This window comes from Heliangelus exortis, chromosome 1 (assembly GCF_036169615.1).
Source record: "Heliangelus exortis chromosome 1, bHelExo1.hap1, whole genome shotgun sequence".
In the NCBI taxonomy this organism is placed as follows: Eukaryota; Metazoa; Chordata; class Aves; order Apodiformes; family Trochilidae; genus Heliangelus; species Heliangelus exortis.
This window is the reverse complement of record NC_092422.1, coordinates 110,791,080-110,813,810: the sequence shown is the minus strand read 5'-3', so window position 1 is coordinate 110,813,810 and position 22,731 is coordinate 110,791,080.

Genomic DNA, 22,731 nt, shown 5'->3' with positions numbered 1-22,731 from the left:
TGGGGAAGAAGGCAGAGATATCGGCAACAAAGTACGTAGGGCTCGGGAAGGAGGGAGGGGTGGCGGAAAAGCATTTCAGTCCTGGTCTGTGTTTTCTTTTTGCCCCGTTTTGGTTTGATTAATGGGAAATTAAATTCATTTTTTCCCGAAGCTGAGTCTGTTTTGCTCATGAGCGTAACTGGCGAGTGAAAACCTTGCCCTTGTCTTGACCCACAAGGTTCTGGGTGGATTTCCTTCTCTCCATCCCATAATGGGGGAAGGGAGTGAGTGGCCTCTTGGTCCTTTGTTACCCGCCGGGCTCAAATCACACGACAACCTAGAATCTCCATGGGCTGCAGGAGGACACCTCCCTCACCAGGGGCTTCACCACAGACTGCAGGGAAATCTCTACTCCTCCCCCTCCTTCTTCACTGACCTTGGTATCTGCAGACTTGTTCCTCTCACATAGTCCTGTTTTCTGACTGCTGCAGTTGCTGTGCACAGGTATTTTGTTATGGTGGTTTTTTTTGGTTTTTTTGGGTTTTTTTTGTTTGTTTTTTGTTTTTTTTGTTTTTTTGGTTTTGTTTGGTTTTTTTGTTTTTGGTTTTTTTTGGTTTTGGGGGGTTTTTTGGTTTTTGGGGGTTTTTTGTGTGTTTTTTGTTTTGTTTTGTTTTTTTGTTTTTGTTTTTGTTTTTGTTTTTTTGTTTGTTTTTTGTTTTTTTTTTTCTTTTGGTTGGTTGGTTTGGTTTTTTTTTTTTTATCCTGTTAAGTCTTTTACCCCAGAGGCCCTGCCACTGTTGCTGATGGACTTGGCCAACAGCAGGTTTGTCTCTGAGATAGCTGGCATTGACCCTGTGGGACAGGGCAAAGCTTCTAACAGCTCTCACAGAAGACACCCTTGTTGCCCCCCACTACTAAAACCTGGCCATGGAAACCCAGTACGCCTTCCTGCATATCCCAATGACTTTCTGGCATCAGGGGAAATATCTTCAGTGGGAAGGCATTCTTTAAAGTCAATGAGCTCCCACAGTCTTGGCAAAAGTGTTTAGATCTTCTTTGCTGCCACTTTTGTTTCTTTACCCCGCTTTCTCCTAAGTGTTTTCATAATTTTTAATTTATCCTGTCTGTTACCGGCAGTTTCTGTGGGTTTTTTTTTTTGTTTTGTTTTGGTTTGGTTTTTTTTTTAATTTTTGTGTAAAGCATCATGATTTATTTCACAGCTCTTGCTTAGTGACCTCTGCTGGTTCTCCACTTGGTGCCCGCCACTGATGAGACCCATTGGTGATTAGATACTCAGCAGAAGTGATTTCACAGCCTTTGACACTTTGCATCCCCTGCTGCCTGGATTTCAAAGAGGTAATTATTCCCAGAGACCTGCCACTGACCCTTTACTCAAGCTTTTGTCATTCACCTTTTACGGTCTTTTTTTCTCAAAGATCTTGAAGTATCTGGATGCTTCTGCTTGGGAAAAGACACATGCACTGAAATCGTAATGACTTTATCATTCTTTCAGAGCACTTTCACCTGAAATTATTTCAGGTAGTACTTCTGTATCACATCTTTAATATCTTTTTGAGTGAAACCTTCAGCTCCTCTTCAGAGAGTCCCTCTTTGTTCACTCAGAAACGGAGAGTCAGTGAGGGGAAGGTGGTTCAGTTCATACCTGCCCTTTTTAACTTGGTATATACTGGCAGGGGTGAGTGGAATGGACCTAATTGTCAGGCATTGTGACTCCTTCCAAAACTTCAGCAGGATTTCAGAGGACTTGGGTGCAGACAATGAAGCTATTCACAGTGTTAGCTGTGAACAAATGAAACAAACACAAAGCTGAGAAGGAGATTTGAGCCCTCAGACAACCTGTGAATTGGAGATCAGGAGGAAAATATATTTTTTTCTGGGACATACTCCAGTTTCTTCAAGTGAAATGTCTCATGCTATCCATGAGTGCTGTTTAGAGTCATTCTGGCTATCTTTGTCATGAATTACAGGTAACATCCAGTGCCATAAAGACTGAAGGTATTGTTGGCCATTTTGCACATTATATTTGAATTCTTATGAACAATGAAAAAGCAGCTAAGACTAAGGGAAACTATTACTCCTATTTAGATTACTTAAATGGCCATGCTTTCTCCAGAGAGCTAAAATAGTTCATCAAAAATCCTAAAGGCTATGTTAAATCAATTGCAAACACAGAGAAAATTGACTTCCAATGTATAAAAACAAAAAGTTCTGTAATTCCCCTGAAACCCCTTGATAAGTCTTTGATGAAACCGTCTGAGAAAAGAGCTGAAAATTGATTTCTGAAAGCATAATATGCTTCTTTTTTTTCCATTTTTTTCTTCAATAAATGATAAATTTCAAATATTTCCTTTGGCTTTCACAGTAAATAGATGAAATTATGACATTGGAGTTTTTTTGTTTGTTGTTTTGTTTTGTTTTTTAATCTGTAGGAGAGAAGCAGCTTCTGGATTAACTGAAATGCACTCAGAAGATAAGTAGCAACAGTTTTCCAGAGGAAGAAACCTATATGGGATATGTTAAATGGTAAGTAAAACTTGGCTGTCGAGTCTTAGAAAACGTGTAAGAAAAGGAAATTTTGCTGCTTTGGTGACAACATGGATGTTTAATGAATTTAGCCTCTTTTTTTTTTTTTTTTTTCCCTCTTCAGAATGCTTCACAATTTGTGGTATTTGTGTCTTCGTTCATTATTTGTAATTGTGATGAAAATCATTTGTCTACAAAACTGCAGCTGTTGGATTTGCTGTAAATCAAAACCTGTGTCTGTTGTTATTTTCCTTCTGGTCACCTGAGTTATGTGGTGCTATTTGTTGTCTTAAGTTATATGATAAACTATAAACTGAGGACGAACTGTAAGGTTCAGATAAATTTTCATGTTGAGGTCCATAGATCAGAAGAATAGAGCTGAGGCAGCTGTAGAAGTGCTACAGCACTTGAGTCTGCTGAATAAAATGGCAGTGAAAGTGAATCAATAGATATGATTTTATGTTAAGACTTCTTTACCTGCACTGTGTGTGTCTTTTAGCAAATTGTTTGGTCTTCTCACCTGCAGATTGGATGTGTTAGGGTTTATGTTTTTGGCAGGGACATTGTGAAGAAGAGGCTCAGCAATAACCATGTGGAGGCTTTGTGACAGAGAGAATGTGGAGATGGCACAGCCTGCAGCTAAGGAGGAGCAGCAGTGGGGAGTAGGAGAAAAAAAGGACTTGAATTCTGAGTGGTGTTGTAATCATGGTTAAGTTGGTCTGTAAAATTAGAATAGTTTTTGCTTTTTAAGACCTGGGGCTCACAGTATTCTCAAGTTGACATCATATATCTTAATGGAAAGAGTCAAATGATGTATTTGGAAAAGTCATATAATGTTTCTTTCTGTTTTGGATTCACCAGTGTTTATTAACACAGAGTGTGCCATATTGTGCTTACTTATAGAAGACCCTTCAAGATCAGATTAGTGAAAGGGAGTGGTGATTACAAGATACACCAGGGTCTGTAGCTTGTGGCAGAAGAAGCAATGAAATTGCTAAATCAGGTGGTAGTTTCTGAGTATCACAGGAGGCTACAGCATCTAGTCCTGCAGTGGCAACCTGGTACAGATGCAACAGGGGCCACAGGACACCTTGGGGGCTGCACAGCCTCCTCCATCACACTGTACCACAACCTGGGCAGTGTGGTGCATGTTTTGCTTGACAGCTAGTACCAGAGGAGGTGAAAATCACGTTCATCATTATGAAGCAGCAGCAAATTTTGGCATAAGAGCAGAGCAGAGACTCAGACCCATGCTTCTGAAGCCATAGAGAGGTGCTGTTGTTGCTGTGTCTCCTTTTAATATCCAGCATCTGGTTTGTATTCTTTGACCATGTGGCATGCGAATGAAGGGGGAGGAGAACAGAAAATAAATACATGGAGGTATTTTTCAGAGAGGTTTGAAGACTTGTGGAGGGACTTGTAACACCATACTTGTGTGCTTGCACATGGGCACAGATATCGGTGTTGTCTCAGCCTGAGCAAGAGATGCTGTGTAAGCCAACTGGAAGGCAGAATCCTCAGATGGAAATTGCTAAGCACTGGGTGGTTCTGGGACAGGCACACAGTAATGCGTAGTAACATAAGCTGGATAATGCAATAATTTGATCTTGACAGAGTGCTGATGGAAATGGAAAGGAAATTAGAAAAATCGTATAATCCCTTCCCTACACAAAGCTTGCCTCAAGGTAGATTTGGTGGAGCCTCTAGCCAGCTTCAGTTAATGGCTCCTGGACAGCACTCCACTTCCAAACCATGTAATGTTATAATAACTGTCTGCTATTTCAAGTCACAGAAAGAATGTAAAACTACTGCTGTCTTTGAAGTTCACAGCTGGGGAATCATGGTTACTAAAGACTATTAATTATCTCAGCAGTCAAACTATGCTAAGCAAAACTCTGGTATAAATGGCAGACAGTGAGCCTGATGTTACACTGGAGTATTTCCTCAGAACAGTGTCTACAAACCAAGAACAAAAGCTGTGTGCAAACCTTAATCTCTTTGGAGAAGCCTGCAGAGGTACAAACATAAATCAAGGGTTAAGCAGAAAAGTGTTTTCTGAAGAAAATAGAGGCACTTCCGGCGTTTAATTAACAGAATGCTAATTGGGTAAATGATGGAGAATTCGAAGGGAAACAGAGTGTCTGTAAGAGATCGGTGGTGAAGCTGTTAAAACTGCATATTTGACCTGTGAATAGAAATTGTAAGTCAAGAGCAAACCCTAAATCCAAGAGTTATAATGAACACAAAGATGTTCAGAAAAATACACATTACTGAGAAAGAATACACTCGGACAAAAAAGGGCTATTTCAGCTAACAGTATGTGAATGCTCTGTACAGACTGACTTCTTTGGAACTGCAGTTTTGTATCTCGTGTGCCTGTGAACAACGCTGGTTTTTTTTTTTTCCATGTAACTCTGATGGATCAGAGCTGAGACCAGAGAGGGAAAGCAAGCCAAAGAATTAGGTTTTTGCTCTTGGACAGTCACATAAGATGATGTTTGGGAAGGGCTTTGTTCGGAAGAAATGGGACCATGGATTTCACCATGGTTACCAGGAGTGTAGTTTAAAAGCTTGCAGCCTTTGGGCACCACAGGAAGGGGTGTGATAAGTCCCTGAGTCCAGTCAACAGAGAAGGAAAAAGCAAAAATCTCTTGAGCCCGTGTTCTCAAAAGAGCTCATGAGGTGATGCTCTTTGGTGGTTTAAGCCCACTGATAGGGCAGTGATGAAAGCTCTGCAATTCCTTAGGGCAGCACTGGGCTCTTGAGTGCTGTGTGTGTGCCCCATTTGGCACTGGGTGGGTCAGTGAGGAGGTTTTGCAGAGTGAGAAATATGTCCTGCAGTGGTGAATTGACAGCCCTTGCTCAATGGCCATAAACCCCAGAAGAACAGGTCCCTTTTTGTGACTGTGTGGAGGAAAACTGCTTGAGGCAGTGAAAGCAGCAGCCAAGCAGAGAAAAAAAAAAAAAAAGTCAGTGTTACAAGAGGTCTTCCAAAGCACTTGAAAAGTTAAATAAGCAGTAAATGATTCTACTCATGTGCAAAACTCATTTAGGCTATAGCTGGAAACAAGGCTCTGTGAAGCACTTCATTCAGTGTCTTCTCTTTTATGTACATCACTTTAAGGACTGCAAAGAGGCAAACTGATAAACACTGAACATAGGTCCTCTGGCTCTTTAGAAAAGGAAAACAAACCATTCATCATAGCCATCCTTCATCCTAAGATATTGACAGCAGGCTTGAGGTGTGTTTATAGTAGCGCTCTGTGTCTGAGATATATATAAGAATATGTGTATATCTTCTTTAAAAATACATTCTTCAAAATTAATCTCTCAGCCTATAATTTAGTTTTGGGCTGCATATATTTATTTTGTGACGTATGGCAGACACTGCTCTGGCATGCTCTGCTTCAGTGGAACTCCAGCATCATCACTGAGAAACTTCAGGATTAAGCCAATGACTCAGAAATTAATCAGTCTTATTTTGTTGGCCCTGGCAGCAGCGTGGGCATTGTAGATGCCAGCAGGCTGAGAAACACTGGTCTGTAACTCACATTTACCCATCTGGGCTACATTGCTTCAGGCAGTCCCATGACCAAATCGGGATGTACTGTTTTGGGTAATAATGTATTGTATCTTTTACTACTACTAGTGACAGCATTTTTTTTTTTTCCCCTGAGTTAAAGTCATGAGTCTTGGACTAAAACTGAGCATGTTACTCAAGCTGCAGTGAGTGGTCAGAGATGATTAATTGCATTGGCACTTAGTGAATTTGATGAGTCTCAGGATCTTGGATTCTCATATTGTTTTGTCAGAGACTGAAATTGATGTTTAGCATATTATTGACCAAATTTTCTCTGACGTGATTTGGGACTAAGTAATGGTACAATATCACTTAGAAGCTTCAAGGACATGAATAAACACCAGGCTTTGTGCAAGAAAATTAAACAGGGTGTGAAATCTCATTGGCCTTTGTGAGAGACTAATTGCATGTTAGGTTTGGGTATGATTGATTGGGTGGATTGTGCATCTGTGCATATCCTGAAAATTCACTTAGATTTTATTCCAGGATTATTTTTTTAAAATATTTTTCTTCAGTAAAACTGATCAAGGGTTTTAATTTTTTGACGTGGATTAGGGTTATGAGTTGGTTGAGCTGGCATATCACTGTTTTCTCTCCCGAGATTACTATAATTTTCTTCAGTTGCAGAGGGAAAAAAAAAAATAACCTCCAAAACAGCCGAAGTTGAATACAGTTGCATTTGGTTTTGATGGTGCATGATGGTATTTTAAGAAGGGATACAATCAGCCAGCTGTAATAGGAAAAATAATGTTTAACTGAATCAGATAACATGCTTGGTTACTGTGTCCTGCCTCCTGCAGCTGGCAGATGCTGGTGGGGTGTTTGCACCTGCAGAGAGCTGTGTTTCCAAGGGCTGTGTGCCAGCGTAGCATCTGAATGCTGCTTCAGTGGGCTTGTTCTCTACCCTTAGGATGAAAGACGTCCAAACTGGCCATGGCTGCACCCTAGCTGGCTCTGTGTCATACTGTAGCACAGCAAAGAAGATTCCCCCAGGGCCTGTGAATTATTGCACAGTCACCCAAGGTGGTCCGCAGGCACCATCCTGGCTGGGTGTGAGATGAGTCCAAGGGAACCCAGAGGGTTACCCCTGAAATTTGCACCCCATGGTTTCCTGTTCCAGTTCAGCATTTAGCAAAGAGACACTCCCTGGAGCAGCTCCCATCAGACAAGGCTTCCTGAAATCTCTCCCATCCCTTGGATGAGTGGGCAGGCTGTTTCCAGGTTTGGAGCTGGAAGTGTGATCTGGAAGTGTGATATTAGGCATATGGTAATCAACACTGCTAGGCTTGCACAGCTCAGTGTCTCCAAGTAGGGGATGGTCCATCCCCAAGTGGAGGTTAAAGGGAGGAGGACTGTGTTGGTCTAGTTTCTTCATTTTTGGTTTCTTGCTGTATTTTCCTAAAGTCTGGATTTTCCCTCTAAGTTTCTGGCACATGAAAAGCAAGTCATTTAAGAAACTGAGAGCTTTGCTATGCAGCAGGTGAGGTAATCCAGTTTCAAAATACATCCTTGTTTATCATACAGAGCAGGTCAGAGGGAGCATGCCCCCCAGGTGAAGTACCAGAGTCATTGATTTTGTCACGGTTTAGATCCAGCCCGGGTGAAAAGCATGTGAAAAATTGAGAAATGCACTTGCTTGCTCTGAGATCAGAGAGATTTGATTCTCTTAGAGATCTGACACTCCTAGAATCTAGATGGAGTGGAGAAACTCACATAGCTCTAATCTAAAATAAAATAAAATCTGAAATAGCAGGAAGAGGAATTCATGGATGAGTCAGGCTACCAAGGCACTCTTCAGCTCTTTGCTTTGGGACTGGCATGCTTTTCAGGTGGCAGCCCTGGAACTTGTTTAATGTGAAATATTCCAGGAAAGTAATTAGCAAATGGGTCAAAAAAGACTTCAAAGAAACCTGAGAGGTTAGAGAAAAGTGCTGAATTTCCTGCAATCCTTCCCATGAATCCATCAAACCTGAGAAGGCAGGTCATCTGGGATAAGAAAACCGTATCTGACCACATCAATACGCATTTTTTCAGCATGTTAATTTATCATAGTCATCCAAAATCCTCCAGTGCCTGCCTTGATGGTAACGAGGAGCATTTTGAGATCCAGTGACTTTGTTAATAAAGCTCTGTCCCTTCTTTTGACTCAGTGAAGTTTCACCGCCATACAGGCTCACTAGTTAATGAGCTATGACACTTGGCATGCTACTAATAAGAAGGAGAAATGAGAAGAAATATACATATCACTTCTGAAATGTTGCTGCAGGCCCCTTTTCTCTACATCTGGTACACATTTCTAATCTTTTGTTTTGCAGCGTAAGGTGCCAGAAATGTGGGATTCATCAGGGATTTCATAAAGGAGAAGATGCTGAAAATCTATGTAATTACAGACCTATTTCAATTTTATTCTCTGCAGTTAAATTATTTCAATGTGTTTTTTTTTTTATAGTCAAAACGAACAAGTTTAGTTTACAAATATTTTATTACCATTAGGGTAACTTGATTTCCATTATGATCATTTTACAACTGTAGTGTTATTAAAAGAGACAAATGACTCTGTAGTCAATTGCTCTTATGAATAAATGTCGTTTTGTGTAGTGGTTTATCTCTGCTGCCAACCTTTGATCTAATGAGAGGCAGCAGATTTTATTTGGCCGCCTCTTTTCTTTTTTTTTTTTTTTTTTTGTTCCTTTGGCATGCGACAGCTTTGCCTTAGTGACAGGAAACAATTCATTTTCAAGTGTGGCAGCTGGAACTTTTTCTGTAATGAAAGATATGGTGTTTGGAATGGCAGCATTAGGGCATCCTGCAGCAGGCTTTGACAGTGTATATTTCTACATTTATGGCAGTCATCTGCAACACAGAGATGCAAGAGCTTTATCCCCTTTTCTCCTGTAGATCTGTGAGGGGCTGACCTTAAGTTCTGAGGATTTTGGCTTTTCAGGCTTTTGCTGACTCCTGACTACACTCAGACTGTGACCAAGTTTTTTACAGCAGAGCCTTACAGTGAAGGGAACTACAGTTGTTTCAGTTTTAGGTATTGACCTTCCAACATGCACCCCAAACTCTCCCTGCCACCACTTGTACTCCTTCTCCCAGGGTCCATGCTGGTGGCTACGTTCATGGGTAGGTACTTTCATACTTACTTTTGGGCAGGTATTAATGATGAATGGGTGCAGCAGCAGCTCCTTCTCCCACGGGTGATGGTGGGAGTGGTGGTGGTGGCTTTGTTTGCCAGCAGATCTCTCCAGTAGTGAGCAAGTGAGGACGTGGTGTCCCTGCTCATCTTGGCCTGAGGTAACCCTGTTGCTGTGGGTCAGCTGGGAGCGTCCTGCTATGGGGACAAACATCTCAGCACTGTCTCATGTGTCACAGTAAAGGAAGTTGTTGACACTGGTCTTTCAGAAGCATTAATGTTGTTACTACATTAACTGAACAACACAGATTGTTATGTGCATCCCTTAGAATGTCAGTTTGTAAGGGACCTCAAAGATCATCTGGTCCAACCCTTCTAATATTATTGTTTCTATGAGATGTCTCAGCACCTCCTCAAGCTGAGACTTAAAATTATCCAGAGTGGGAGAGTCTACTACTTCCCCTGGGAGACCATTCCAATGTCTGACTCTCCTCATAGTGAAAAATTGTCCTCTTGTGTTCAAACAGAATCTCCCCAGGAGCAATTTGTGACCATTGCCCCTCATCTTGTCCATGTGACTCCTTGTAAACAGGGAGTCTCCTTCTTCTTTGTAGCTGTCCCTTAAGTACTGGAACATCCTAATAAGGTCTCCCCTAAGCCTTCCTTTCTCAAGGCTGAACAAATCCAGTTTTATTAGCTTCTCCTCATATGGCAGGTGCTCCAGTCCTCGGGTCATCATTGTGGCTCTTTTCTGGACCCTTTCCAGCTTGCCCACATCCTTTTTGTACAGCAGGGACCAAAACTGAATGCAGTACTCCAGGTAAATAGGAATTTGCTGAGTCAGCGCTCAAGCGGGAGAAAAAAATTGGTATTTTTTACTTTTTAAGCTTAATTGGCACTGAGTTGAAGCTGGCCCTGGAAGAGTTGGATGAGGTTGGTTGTTTGTGATGAATGTTTTCCTCAGACCTACCACTCACACACGCTGAGGACAGCTATAGTTTCCCACCTGAAGTCACTGGGACTGAGTCTGGCCCTAGAGTCCATCTCCAGAGGGTGACATGACTTACTAATCCTCAGCAGGCAAGTCTCTGCATGGGCTTTTATCAGCTGAACAGGTGGGAATTGTGTTACAAGCCATATCTGTCATCCTTCTTCCTTATGTTAGTGAAATAACAGAATGGCCCTGGGATAACTGATGCCCTTTCAGTCAGAGTCAGATAGCACTTAGTCTTTAAGATAGTAAGGTCAGTATAGATCTAAAATGCCAAAAATTTTAACTGGGAGAGAGGTGGTAAGACTTTGTTATTTGCTGTTCTGAATAGCTGGCATCAATGGCAGGCCTGGCTGAAAAATATATTCCAGTTTTGGACAATTTACAGTTCAGGCTCTTAGATTATTTTTTCCTACAGAAAGACAGCTGTGTTTACTCCTTTCCCTCTCTTTAAAACAGTAAGTAGAAATGTGTGGAGGCTTTTTTAGTAAAAAATGGTGGCATTAATTTTCTAAAAATAAATTAAAAAAATTTGATTCTACTTTTAAGATTTGTATTTCTTTAGTATATACTGCAAATGCCAGCCAGTAGAAGTGTTGAAGTGAGTATTAATTTTAGTGTTTTAGTCACTTGGTTTAATCTATTTTTAAATCTGTTTATTTAGTTTGGCCTTTTTTCTGTACTATTATTTATTTAAATTTTGGCTACCTGAAAATGATGTATCTTAAAAACAGCAGAGAAAAGAAAGCAGAAAGAGAACTATGAGTGGAGAAGAAGAAGAACAGGCTTTTGTGAAGTAGTTCCAGGTATCTTGCCACCATGGATCTGACTGGAGGCAGTCATGGCTCTGCTATGCTGGCAAACTCACAGTGAGGAGCTCTGGGGAACGTGCCAAACCCAGTGCATTATTCCTGATGTGCAGAGATGCCCCTCAGTGAGTGTTTGCATGGGAGCTCTGATCATCCATGGTGATGGGTGAAGGAGAGTGAGACAAAGGCAATGTGTCAGAGGTGCAGTCCCACCATACCTGAACACAGTTCTGGGTTGGCTGAGAGCCCAGACCGCCAGGTGAATCCATAGGTGGAGGAGGAGGAAGGTCTGAGGTCAAGCTGGGAAGGCTGCTCCACATGCTGGGGTCCTGAGCAGCACGGGCAGGCATAGGTTCCACTGCATTGGGGCCTAGGTGAGGGGCAGCAACAAGGGCCTGAGATTAAATGAGGTACATGCATATTGGCCTGCATGTGAGGTATTGCTATTTGAGCCCAGCATGGGCTATATGTGGATGTCCTGATTTGATTGGGGATAACAGTTTGGAAGTTGGAGCCATTATTTTGTCATCGTATTATTGTTTTAGTGTTTCTTACACTGAAGTGTAATTTTCCCCCTGCTCTCCTGAGATCTTGTAAAGAAAACAGTTTGTACTAAAGCTTTATTCCTTTATAACTTTGCCTCCTTCCACAAACCAAAATGCTTTTTTTCTAGTTTTTTTAATTTTTAGATGGAAATGTGTCCATGACTCTTTGTTTTATGGTGACATTTTTATTCAGTTCCTGGAGCTGGAGATAGTCTCTGTTACAGTCTGTGAATCCCTTTGCTATTACAGACATATCCCTGATCTAGATTTACTGGAAGAGCTAGAGACTTCTCTGTCTTCTTTTTAGAGGCAGATACATTGTGGGCTTGCGCGTTGCACAGCTGCTCACCAGGACAGGGCTCTGTTCCCACCTCTCTGCATATTGCTCTATTAGTAGATGCCTGGTTGAATCCATGTGAAAATAATTCCCCAATAACTTGGGCATATTACCATTTGGGGGGCTGATTTGTGAGCCTAACCACCTCTGCCCCATCCACTCCTGACTCTGTAGACACCGCTCACATACGCGTTCCCGCCGAGCTCAACAGGTGTCAAGAAAAGTGATGGTGCTTTTTGCAAGCTCTCAGCTTTGGAGCTGGTTAATTGCATTGTGTTTAAATGTAAAAAATTTGGCAGCAGTTGTTTTTTTGTTTTTTTTTTTCTGCCACCAAACAATTGTTCACAAATGTTTCCTTTATTCAGCCATCTGTAATGCATGCCTATCAAAGGAAGAGAGTCCTATTAATAATTACTGCCAGCCATGTGCAGTGATGCAGTCACTTTGCAACACACAGTCTTGGTGTAATTCCAGTCAAATAGTGTATTTTGAATGTCAGCTTGATGCTCCTGTTGTAAAGAGGAATGTTTTATTACAGGAAAATAAAATTTACTTGTAATCCACCTCTGTAGTGTGAGGTGATGCAGGCTGGCCAGGATTTTCAATTCCATCTTAGGGTTTGTTTTATTTAATTTATTTATTGATTGAGGTCCTTGCATAGACCAGGGTGTTTTCTTCACTTGTGCTACTAGCCCAGCCATGTGATTTGAAAGCCACCCCAGAAAGGACAGGGTTTAGCTATCAGATTATTTGCCACAGAAGCAGATAAGAACCAGCTGTTCCTCCTCATCCTCTATCCTCTTAGACAAAGGTGGTGAAAATGTGAGGATTTATGTAGCCTGTTTCCCTGCTTGTTTGCGGTCTAGTGGGGTTGCTGGGAAAGCAGGTCCTTGGGACCATGCAACAGAGGTGCTTGATCTATTCAAGTCCCTATCCTCCAGCAGTACTCAGGGATTTATTATTATTTTTTTTTCTTTGATAATTCCCTTCTCCATGTGCCATGGGGCAGTTGGGAGCTGGAATGCCCTGGGATGAAGAAACATCGCTCATCCCTGGTACCCTCTGAGATCTTCCCTGAAAGATGTGACCAATCTCCTGCTCTCCCCAGGCTGCTGGTGCCTGCCCTTGCCATGGGCAGTGACAGGATGGGGTGGGGATGAAGGGCCTGGGGCAGCCTCCTGGCTGGGGGTCAGGACTGATGGCTGCTGGTGTAAGCTGCTGGGGCAGGTGGGGAGATCCAGGTTAGGGTTAGGGAGTTTGTCTTGAAAGCCTGGCAACACTGAACCCTAGAGCAGCTTGTGTTTTAGGGTCAGTAATGTTCAAATTTTGTGCAAGGCTTTGCATTACGTTACATACCCCCAAGGGTAGATGTTACAAGCTGAGGGATGGAAACCTGCTAGGAAAAGATTAAGTGCCATTCCCTGCACGCCAGAGAGGATCCGTTTCCAGCTGGGGATCAGCTTGTTCAGATTTCTAAGTCCCTTGTCTTGTGGTTGGATTTCCCGGGTTGTATAATTAATAGCATATTTGGGGTAGCATCTGTTCACACTTTCACTCTTGATCCAGGCAGACACAAGGGCCAATGTGCACCCGTGCCACGTTAGTCACAGCTGAGGTATTGGGATACTAGAAAATGCTGCTATGATGCCTTTTATTTAGTGTTCTCCTGAATAATCCCAGCCATAGAACTTCACCACTGCTTTTGGTTTCAAGCCCAAAGAGCAGTGAAACCTATTGCTGCTAAAACTTAGTTATAACCATGCCTGCAGAAGCAATTTGTTGAATCTTAGGCTTTATTCAAGCTGAGTAACTCGGAATCTTTCTTAAAGTGACAGGATGGTAATTTTTGCATTTGGCATCTTGTGGTTTTTATTTGTTGTGTTATTTATCGTTTTATTTGTCTAATAACTGTTTAAACACAGTTTTATCCAAAAATAGCTCCTACTGCCAGTTCTGCGGACCAGGTAACAAATTTCACCTATTAGATTTGCTTCCATAGCACATTTTGGTAAAATTCCAGGGCAGAGGGTGTTAGGGCTGCTGCAGAATGAGCCTGAATAACTTTGACAGACCTTGAAATGCATCTGTATGGATTAGATTACCTCGGAAGTAAGAGAAAATTTATATTTATTGGAAAGTACTGGCCCTTTCTGACTACTTCTGCTAGCACTGAGAAAAATGTTAAGGGAAGCACTTTGGAAAGTATATAATTAATATTACAGGAAGGGTCTCAGGGCTGAGAGATCACAAAAGTGGCATGCTGTATAACTTACAGTAAAATCCCACTTTGAGAAGTTACCATTTTAAAATGCTCTTACTTGGCACATCTGCTGCCTTGGTGCATAGTTGGATCTGCTGACTTCAGTCACAAAAATAAGTTCTTAGCAACTTTTATATTCCATCAGTTCTGCAGAGCCAACACAGCTATGGGTCTGCAGCTTGGGCCTGGAGGACTACAGCTGAATTAATTTCCCCCTGCAGATGCTCTGGTGCAGGCTCCCCAAAGACAGAGGTCTTCTACCAGCAGATAGTAGTTGAGAGAAGACAGTGTCTGCAGAAGAGGTAGTGGGTGGAAGAGGAGAGATTAAAGTAGCTGCTTCAAATCTGAAATTCCAGGCTAAGATAGAAAACCCAGATATGTAGGAAAAAAGGGGTCAGGGGTGCTGCCTCCAGGGCAAGACCATTTGTGACTTGCATTTCAGTTGTAAGCAGTCTTGTCCATGATATTTAATTGCTATGAAGGCACTAGTAGAGACAGAATTAACATGCTAAGTTATGTTAATGCTGGTGTTTCCTTGAAAAAACCTATTTAAGAAGTGTCATCTGAGCATGGATTTTGATGCACACAGTGCTTGTGTAAGTTCTGATATGCCTGTAACTTTTCCCATTTTTGAAACTGAACCACATAAAATTGTTCCTTGCTTTTATTTCTCTCGTGAATATTTATAAAGTATTGTCATCAGTTTTGTGGGCTTGGGAAGTATTGTCAAACTAAGATATTAAAAAAATCATGAGCTGGGCCTCCCTAAACCCACTGAGACCTGCTTAAAAATTGTAATGTATTTGCTCTTTTATTTCTGGTTGTTCAACTTTTGGGACACACTTTGCTCAGGTTTTCAAGCCTTTTATCTATCACTCTAAATCAAGGTGTGGTTTTTTTTGATTGATACGTATGTCACCTGTACTCACCACTTTAAGCAGAAGTTTCAAGTTAACAAAAAAAAAAAAGGAAAAACTCAATGGCTGGCAATGGTGAACAGACCCATGGTGATGCCTGGGTTTGAGAGTGTGCTCTGGGCAGGAGGATTTGCTTTAGCACTGCTGAGGACCCAGGACAGCAACCCATTAACTCGGGCAAGTTTTTTTGCTGACAGTAATTTGGTATTTCATTTGTGGTGCTTGGAGGGTTGCTTTCCAGCCAGTATTTAGGGGCTGTGCATTAGTTTAAACGAATTTGTGTCTGCTTGGGATGAGGCATCTCGTGAGGCATGGTTTTGGGGGCTGACTCCATGCAGATAGGCAGGTGGTGCATGGGGCTGCACCTCTCCTCCCTGTGCTGCACCATGACATTCATTCCTCTACATGACAGCCATGTTGGCCTCCTCTCAAAGTGAGCTGAAGCACTACTGTTGACAGAATAGGAGAAAAAACCTTCTTTACAATGGGTAATTCTTATATTCCCTCTGGCTCTACCTCCAACTTCCTGGCCCTTCTGGCCCTGACTAGAGAGGGCTCCCATGAAAGAAAGGAAAATAACCTGGTCAAGGTAGTTGTAGCCCAGGACTTGCAAATCTGCCATGACCATCCTCTGGTCCCAGGGCTTGTCAGTTTCTTGGGTCAAAGAATCATAGAATCAGATGGGTTGGAAAGGACCTCTGAGATCCATGAAGTTCAACCCTTGATCCACTGCCACTGTGGTTACCAGACCATGGCACTGAGTGCCACATCAGTCTCTTCTTAAAAACCTCCAGGGATGGAGAATCCACCACCTCTCTGGGCAGCCCATTTCAATGCCTGATCACCCTCTCTGTAGAATTTCTTCCTAATATCTGACCTAAACCTCCCCTGGCAGAGCTTAAGACCATGCCCTCTTAGTCCATAGAGTCACAGATACATATATGTATGAGTATGTGTATATATATCTGTGTGTATATTTTTATCTCAAGTGTGTTTATTTTCAAAACCTCAACTGTGAGTGTCTGAAAATGGCTGAAGGTGAGGCAGGACTTTTTACTCCCAGCAGCAGCAGTAGCTGGCTGTGGTTGCCCAGCTTTCCTGCTTTTCCTTCCCCAGGCTGCTGTGGTGGCTGTCCCTCCTCAAGGCATGCATTTTTGGAAACCAGCTGATAAAAACTTGCACACACTGAGCTTCCATGAAAGTAATTCCAGGGCATGATGAGCCTATTGTATTTAGGGATAGTCCTTTAAGGGATGTGCGAATGAAACATTTTTTGATCTCTTATCTCTTCAAGCTGTTGCCTGTCTCTTCACTCAGTTTCTGCTTTTTTCATTAATTTTCCTGCCATATCCATGATGTATTAAAAAGAATTAAAAATGTTGAGGACCAGTCTTCCAGAACAGAATAGTGAAGGGGGGGAGAGGTAGAGAGGTGAAAGAAGGAGCTGTTGTGAAAGGCACATCTCTGCATACAATATAATGCTTTTATAGCAGGTCATGTAGTAAGCAATTTTTCATGCACTGTTCAAGATGTTGAAGACAAGCCCAAATCTAAGACTCTGAGTGTTGTGGCAGAGAAAGCATGGTCAAGCCAAACTCTGAAAACAGAAGACAAATAAAGTATATATATATAAATATGTGTATATATATATATATATATATAAAATATTCCCATAGATGTTACTTAGAAAGTGAGCCAATAGCAAATTTAGGATTTCATAGACCACCACCTGCTTATTTTTCTTGCTTTTTTTTTTTTTCTTTGATCTATTTTTAATTTTCCCATAAAGGTGAGGACAGTAAGAGCTCTAATTTCTTTCTGGCTCAGCAATAAAATGATATTTTGATCTTGTATATCATTCTAGGAAGAAATAGGAATCTGCCCAGAGACAGCTTGTAAGGAAATTACTGAAATTACTTTTTTGGGCTCTCATCCCCATTTTTGCTTTAAGCAGGACGGCGGTGTGGCCTGCTACATGGCAAGTTTCAAAGCTGGGGGCTTCCTTGTGTCTCAGCATAATTTACAACCCATTTTTTCAGTAGATCTGAGAAAAGATTGTTGCGTTTTAGGCAGATCCTCTTTTGATGAACTGGAGGGAGAAAGACTGACCCTGGGTTGTGACATTTTTATGCTAGAGAGCAAAATTCAGATATGTTCCCAAAATGGTCAATAACAAACAATTGATATTGTCTCCTTGATATTTTATTGCAAATAAGATATTGTATACAGTGAATCATTTCAGTGATCTCCTTTGTACAGCAATGCGGGTAAACTTGAAATTACTGGGGAGAAATTGCAAGAAGGTATAAAAGAGCCCTTCTGGTTTGACATTGTGCAGAGCAAAAGGGCTGTAAGCATGGGAACTAATGCAGCCTGGCTCCCTGTGGGCATGCCTCTCGTGTCTGACAGACTTAATTGAATTTTATCCTAAAGCAGCAGTATGAGGTCAATCCTTTTGGATACCTGAGAGTCTGCTCAGGAGAACACTGTGAGAAAACGTGTTCAGATGGAGATATGCCCATTTGGGAGAAAAACTGGGGATGTGCAGAGAGTTGTCTGGTACTCAGTAAGTGCCTGAAGCTGTTTGCTGCAGGTAGGGCATCTGCAGCAGTTCTCTCTGTAGACTCCCCACCTCAGCCTGGCCCGTGGGGAACATGAGTTGTGGCTCTTTCTTTTTTCCATAAGATTTTAAGGAATAGAGTATCTTTGAGAGTTTGATCCACTGTGAGTTGGTAGCCAACAACCTCTGTGATAAAAAAATCTTCATCATGGGACATTGGATTCATGTGCTAAAAGTTGGCCTGTGTTGGTGCTTTGTGCTGTTTGTACATCCTGTGGTTCTCCCTCCCATTCCTCCTTCCTCTGGGGCTTGTTGACAGTAGTAGTAACAAAAGCCTTAAAGTTCTGCAGTGAAGCAGGTAGCACTGGAGAACATCATGAAGATGGTAATTTTTAAAATCATAAGCACTACGGTGTCCCATCAGATGCTCCAATGACTCCTGACTGCTGTGTGCAACTTGTGGTGGTCTGATGGATGCTAAAGAGGCCACCAGACTGTGATCAGGCAGAAGGTGTGGGGATGGACACTGGACACCAAAGAGCCCAGGGTCCAAAGGCAAGGTAAGCCACATCTGCTGTGCTGGAAAGCTCTGAGCAGTAGAAACTGCTGTGAATTGTGCTTGGCTTGAGCTGCTGAAGAAGGAGAAGCAGTCCTGCAAAATTATGTGTTTTGGAGGCCTTTTCAAGCCGTTTGGATCTCTGTTCTTGCCCTGGTCATTAGAGAGAAATAGTGTCACCAAGAGTGGCTGCAACACTCCTCAGCCAGAGGAGGGTGATTTAAATGGGGGAGTGGGGACCTTAACTCAGGACTTCCTTGCTCCTGTCAGCTTGTAACACTGCCTTTAAGTTATTTTTATGCCATCCTTACATACTTTATTATTCACAGTAGTGTTCAGTTTAATGCAGGGTGACCAGATGCCCCAGCATGACTCAAACAGTCTTTATCCTTAATTAAATGTCCTCCATGCATCTGTTTTTGCTTGCTGGTTTCTGAAGTCCCAGGAATTCAATATGGTTTTCACTTGCCTGTTATTAGCAAACATTGTTTCATATCTGGCTTTACAGTTCTATTATACAGTCAGCTGTAGAGCTTAAAATTGCATTATAAGGCTCCCTTGAATACTCTGGCTTTCAATATATGCTCCCGTCTGCAGCACTCTGTTTCTAAAGCTTGTGCTATTACACTGTGATAATGCACAATTTTATATTTTACAATCATCAACTGTAAAAATAAGATAGTAAAAGTTTGTAATTTACAAGGCTATAAATGACATCTGCAGATCTTATGGGTTTAAAGATGTATAGGTTCAGTTTCACATATATTTCATTCTGAGAAGGAATCTATTAGGTTCTGCATATATACAGCATATTGCTTTCATTTACCCTTGATGCTGTCATGTCTTTGAGGGAGAACATAAAAAAGAAAGAAGGGAAAAACAGGAGTATGGACTCTGTTAAGTACAGCAGATGTTTTCTAAATATGCCAAGTCATAGGGGCTCCATAGACATCAAATGGCAGCAGAAACAGGCCAAAACCTTGCAGGCACATATGGATGCAATTTACCTTTATGCATCTGAAAAGTTGTGTTGATTTTAATGGAAGTGTTCTTGGATGTCATGCTAAAGATGTGCATCAGAGTTTGCAGGACTGGATGATGAAGAGTAGTTTATCTTAGGGTCTGAAGCTAATAGCATATATATGTGGGCAACTGTGAGCTGGGCTGTGAATTACTTGCAGGATCACTTGGGAAGTCTTGCAAAATCTCGTGTGTTATCAGAAGAGGAGGCTACCCTCAAAAAACTCCCTTTTCAAAAGCCAGAGAGAAGTGGGCAGGAAGAAAAACCCAGCAGAGCCTGTGGCTGCTAAGGCGTATAGTTGACCCATCCTTGGATTCAGTTGTGCCATTGGAGAATGTTATTATTTCCATGGAATTAGCTGAGATCACTCATTTCTGTGGTTCATATTGAGCCAGCTGGTGTAGCCACAGTGATCAAGGAGGATCAGAGCTGTGTGGCAACTGGGTATGAGCTGCTTTCCCCAGAGGGGTCTTCTGAGTCTGGACTTGGGCGAGAGTTCCGGCCCTAAGCTGGTGATGTGAGAAGGGCAATGGTGCTGCAGGATGAGGGCTGCACCTGGGGCTGCAGGTAAGAATGAATAATATAACAATAGGAGAGAAAGTGAAGCAGTAGCTCAGTTAGGTTTTGAGAAAGATGATGTCAAGGCAGCTGCTCAGCTTGCAGGGGACAACATGGTCTTCATCTCACAGAAATGAACTTTGAGAAGAAAGGTAGTGTCCTGTGGTAAAGCTACCCCAGCACCTAGCTTCTGAATCCTCAGCAGTTAAACAGCCTTTCAAGAATAATGGTGTATGTAAGTGTAACTGTGAGCTTCTACACTCAAGAAAATTATTTTTGAGAAGATGAATACTTTTAATATTTCTTTAATCATCGAAGCAAGAACAGAGAAGATAGCTATTATGGAAGACACACCTGACTGAAACAGATCAACACAGAATTTGTTCAGATCAACCTTACTGCAGATACATTGTACTTTGTAAGATAAAGAAACAAACAAACCAAAAGCAACAATACCAATCCTCTTGATTTAAACCAGAGGTAAAAGTGCTTTCAGAAAGACCAAGATTCCTTGGTATGCAACAGCAAGATAGTGCTCCATTGGTGGGAGCACATTTGGAGGAAGAGGCAGGGAAGTCTTGGGGTATAAAATTTGTGAATAATTACGATTTCACTCAGATTTTTTTAAACTCAGTTTTAAGTGCACATTTCCAATCTGAAAAAAAAAGGTCCGGTATCTGATCAGCAAAGGTTGGGGAGTATTATTGATTTTGAAACATTCTCAGAAGAAATATCTTTTTTCCAAATACCTATGGTAGGTCAAATGAAAATATTCTGGACAGAGCAACTGTGTACTCATTTGTTTTAAATGGCATCAATTGTTCATTTTTCCAGTTCTAGAAAACACCGTATTTCCACAAGTAAGTATCTTTGTATACCAGGAGAGTGTAATTGATTAGACAAGTGTTCAGCTAAGCCAGAGTTGTTAATTTTAGACCTATTTATTGCTCTGCAAAGCAACTGCATTGTAACATTTTTTTTTCCTCTCCTGAATTCTCCCAGGGTGTTGGACCTAGCGCTGTTCAAACAATAGACCCATTCATTTAACTGAGTAGGTGCTTGCAACTAAATGTATGGCATCATTATCATTACCTTCAGTTCCATCAACAGGGTGTCATTATCGCATTTAACTTAATTAGTATGGAAGCTCTCTTAGAAGAATGCTTCATAGAGAGGGATGTTGTAAATGTATTCTTGACTTCTAATAAATAAACCAATAGGCTAATGCACAGTGAAGAATTTATAAAATAGCTGCTGGAGTGGAAGGCAGGGGAAGTAACATGTGCGTCCATGCTTAGGCAGGAGAGTGGCAGAGACAAGTTCACCTTGCAGCTGCTTATCAGGAATGTATTATGGCATGACATTATCTTTTCAAGTGTGCTCTGGAGGAGATGTGTAGCTTCAGAAGGACGGGCTGGCTGGCTGCTTGGATGTGCAACTATGAAATTTGGGTGCCTTTGCTAGTGAGCGCACTTGGTCTATTGCACTTCTCAGTGTGAGAAGGCAGTAGCCATTTCTGACTTGCTGCAGTGCATGCAAAGGAGTTACTTGCACTATTTAATCTTGCTGGGTTTTTGTAATCTAAGCAAGTCATCCACAGCTATGGAAAATATAAACCAGTCTATTTCAGTATATTTGCCTCACTAGTTAATCAATATACTCTCCTCCCTCCCCTGCTCTGCTCCTGAGAGTGGCAGGCACATCTGCTTGTGACATACTTTGGATGGGTTTTCTTCATTGCAAGGATACACAGAGGAGCTGTCTAATGAGCAATTAAAAAGATAGCCAAAGACTAGAAGTTAATTGTTTCATTTACCCAGCTGAACAGGCGTGTGTTCCCTTTCACCCAGTATCCTTCTTCCTCACTTGGAGACAATAGGAGAGCCTTATGAATTTTTCCTTGTGTTTTTCAAAATGCTGCATTTGAATGCCAGCCTCATCCACTCTGAGTTAGGCACAGGCACTCACCATGCTCAAAGCAAAATGAGCAGCTCCCTTTTTTATCTTGCTTTTCAAAGGAGAGGAAGGTAGTATGGTCATGCTCTGGGTGAGTAAGAAGCAATGCAGCTGTTTGGCTTTTCCTCCATAATAATCTACTGATCAGGCTTCACAGAGATGTTGGGGTATTTAACTTCCTGCAGCTTGCAAGGCAAGATGGGTGGATGGAAAGAGTCAGTCTGAGCTCTACCCTAATTAGACTACCGGGGGACCAGTAGAATGCACATGGGGAAGAAGTTGGGAGAAAGACTACAATGTCACAGATGTGGGAAAGATTTCAGCTGGAGTTTGTATAAGATTTGGTCTGTAGGAACTTTGGCTTTGTTATTTCAGCAGCTCAGCTAAACTGCATTCTGTTGTCTGGGTGCTTACAGTTCACCCATGCAATAGTTTTCCAACTTTTCCTTTTCGTAGTTGTGTCTAGAATTATTATTATTATTATTATTATTACTATTATTATTATTATTATTTTGTCAGAGATCAGTTATTCTTTCTTTAATCATAAAAAACCTAAAGAAAACAAATAAGAAAAGCTACAATAGAAAATATGTGAGCTGACATTCCTCCAACGGAAGGTAAAATTTCCCTCTAAGCTTCCTTAGCTATGGAGCCCTCTCAGATTTGCTCTTCCCTCATTTTGTTGAACAGCAATAGTTAATCATCTTCCAAAGGGGTCTTGAAATCACTTCAAAAGACCAAAATTTTTCCAATCTACTTTTCTTCCAACAGAGGCAGTTTTGTAATACGTTTTTCATCTTAGGGCTCCAATTAACTCTGGCAGGAGGACTGCTGTGGCTCTTTTTGGTGGGATCCAGCCCTCAGTGCTTGCTTTGGCTGCACAGCTGGGCACCTGCCTCAGGGATGTGTATCCAGAGCAGCTACAGAAGTGTCTTGCTCCCAAGGCAGAAACTGGGCAACAACTCCAGGAATGACAACCCGG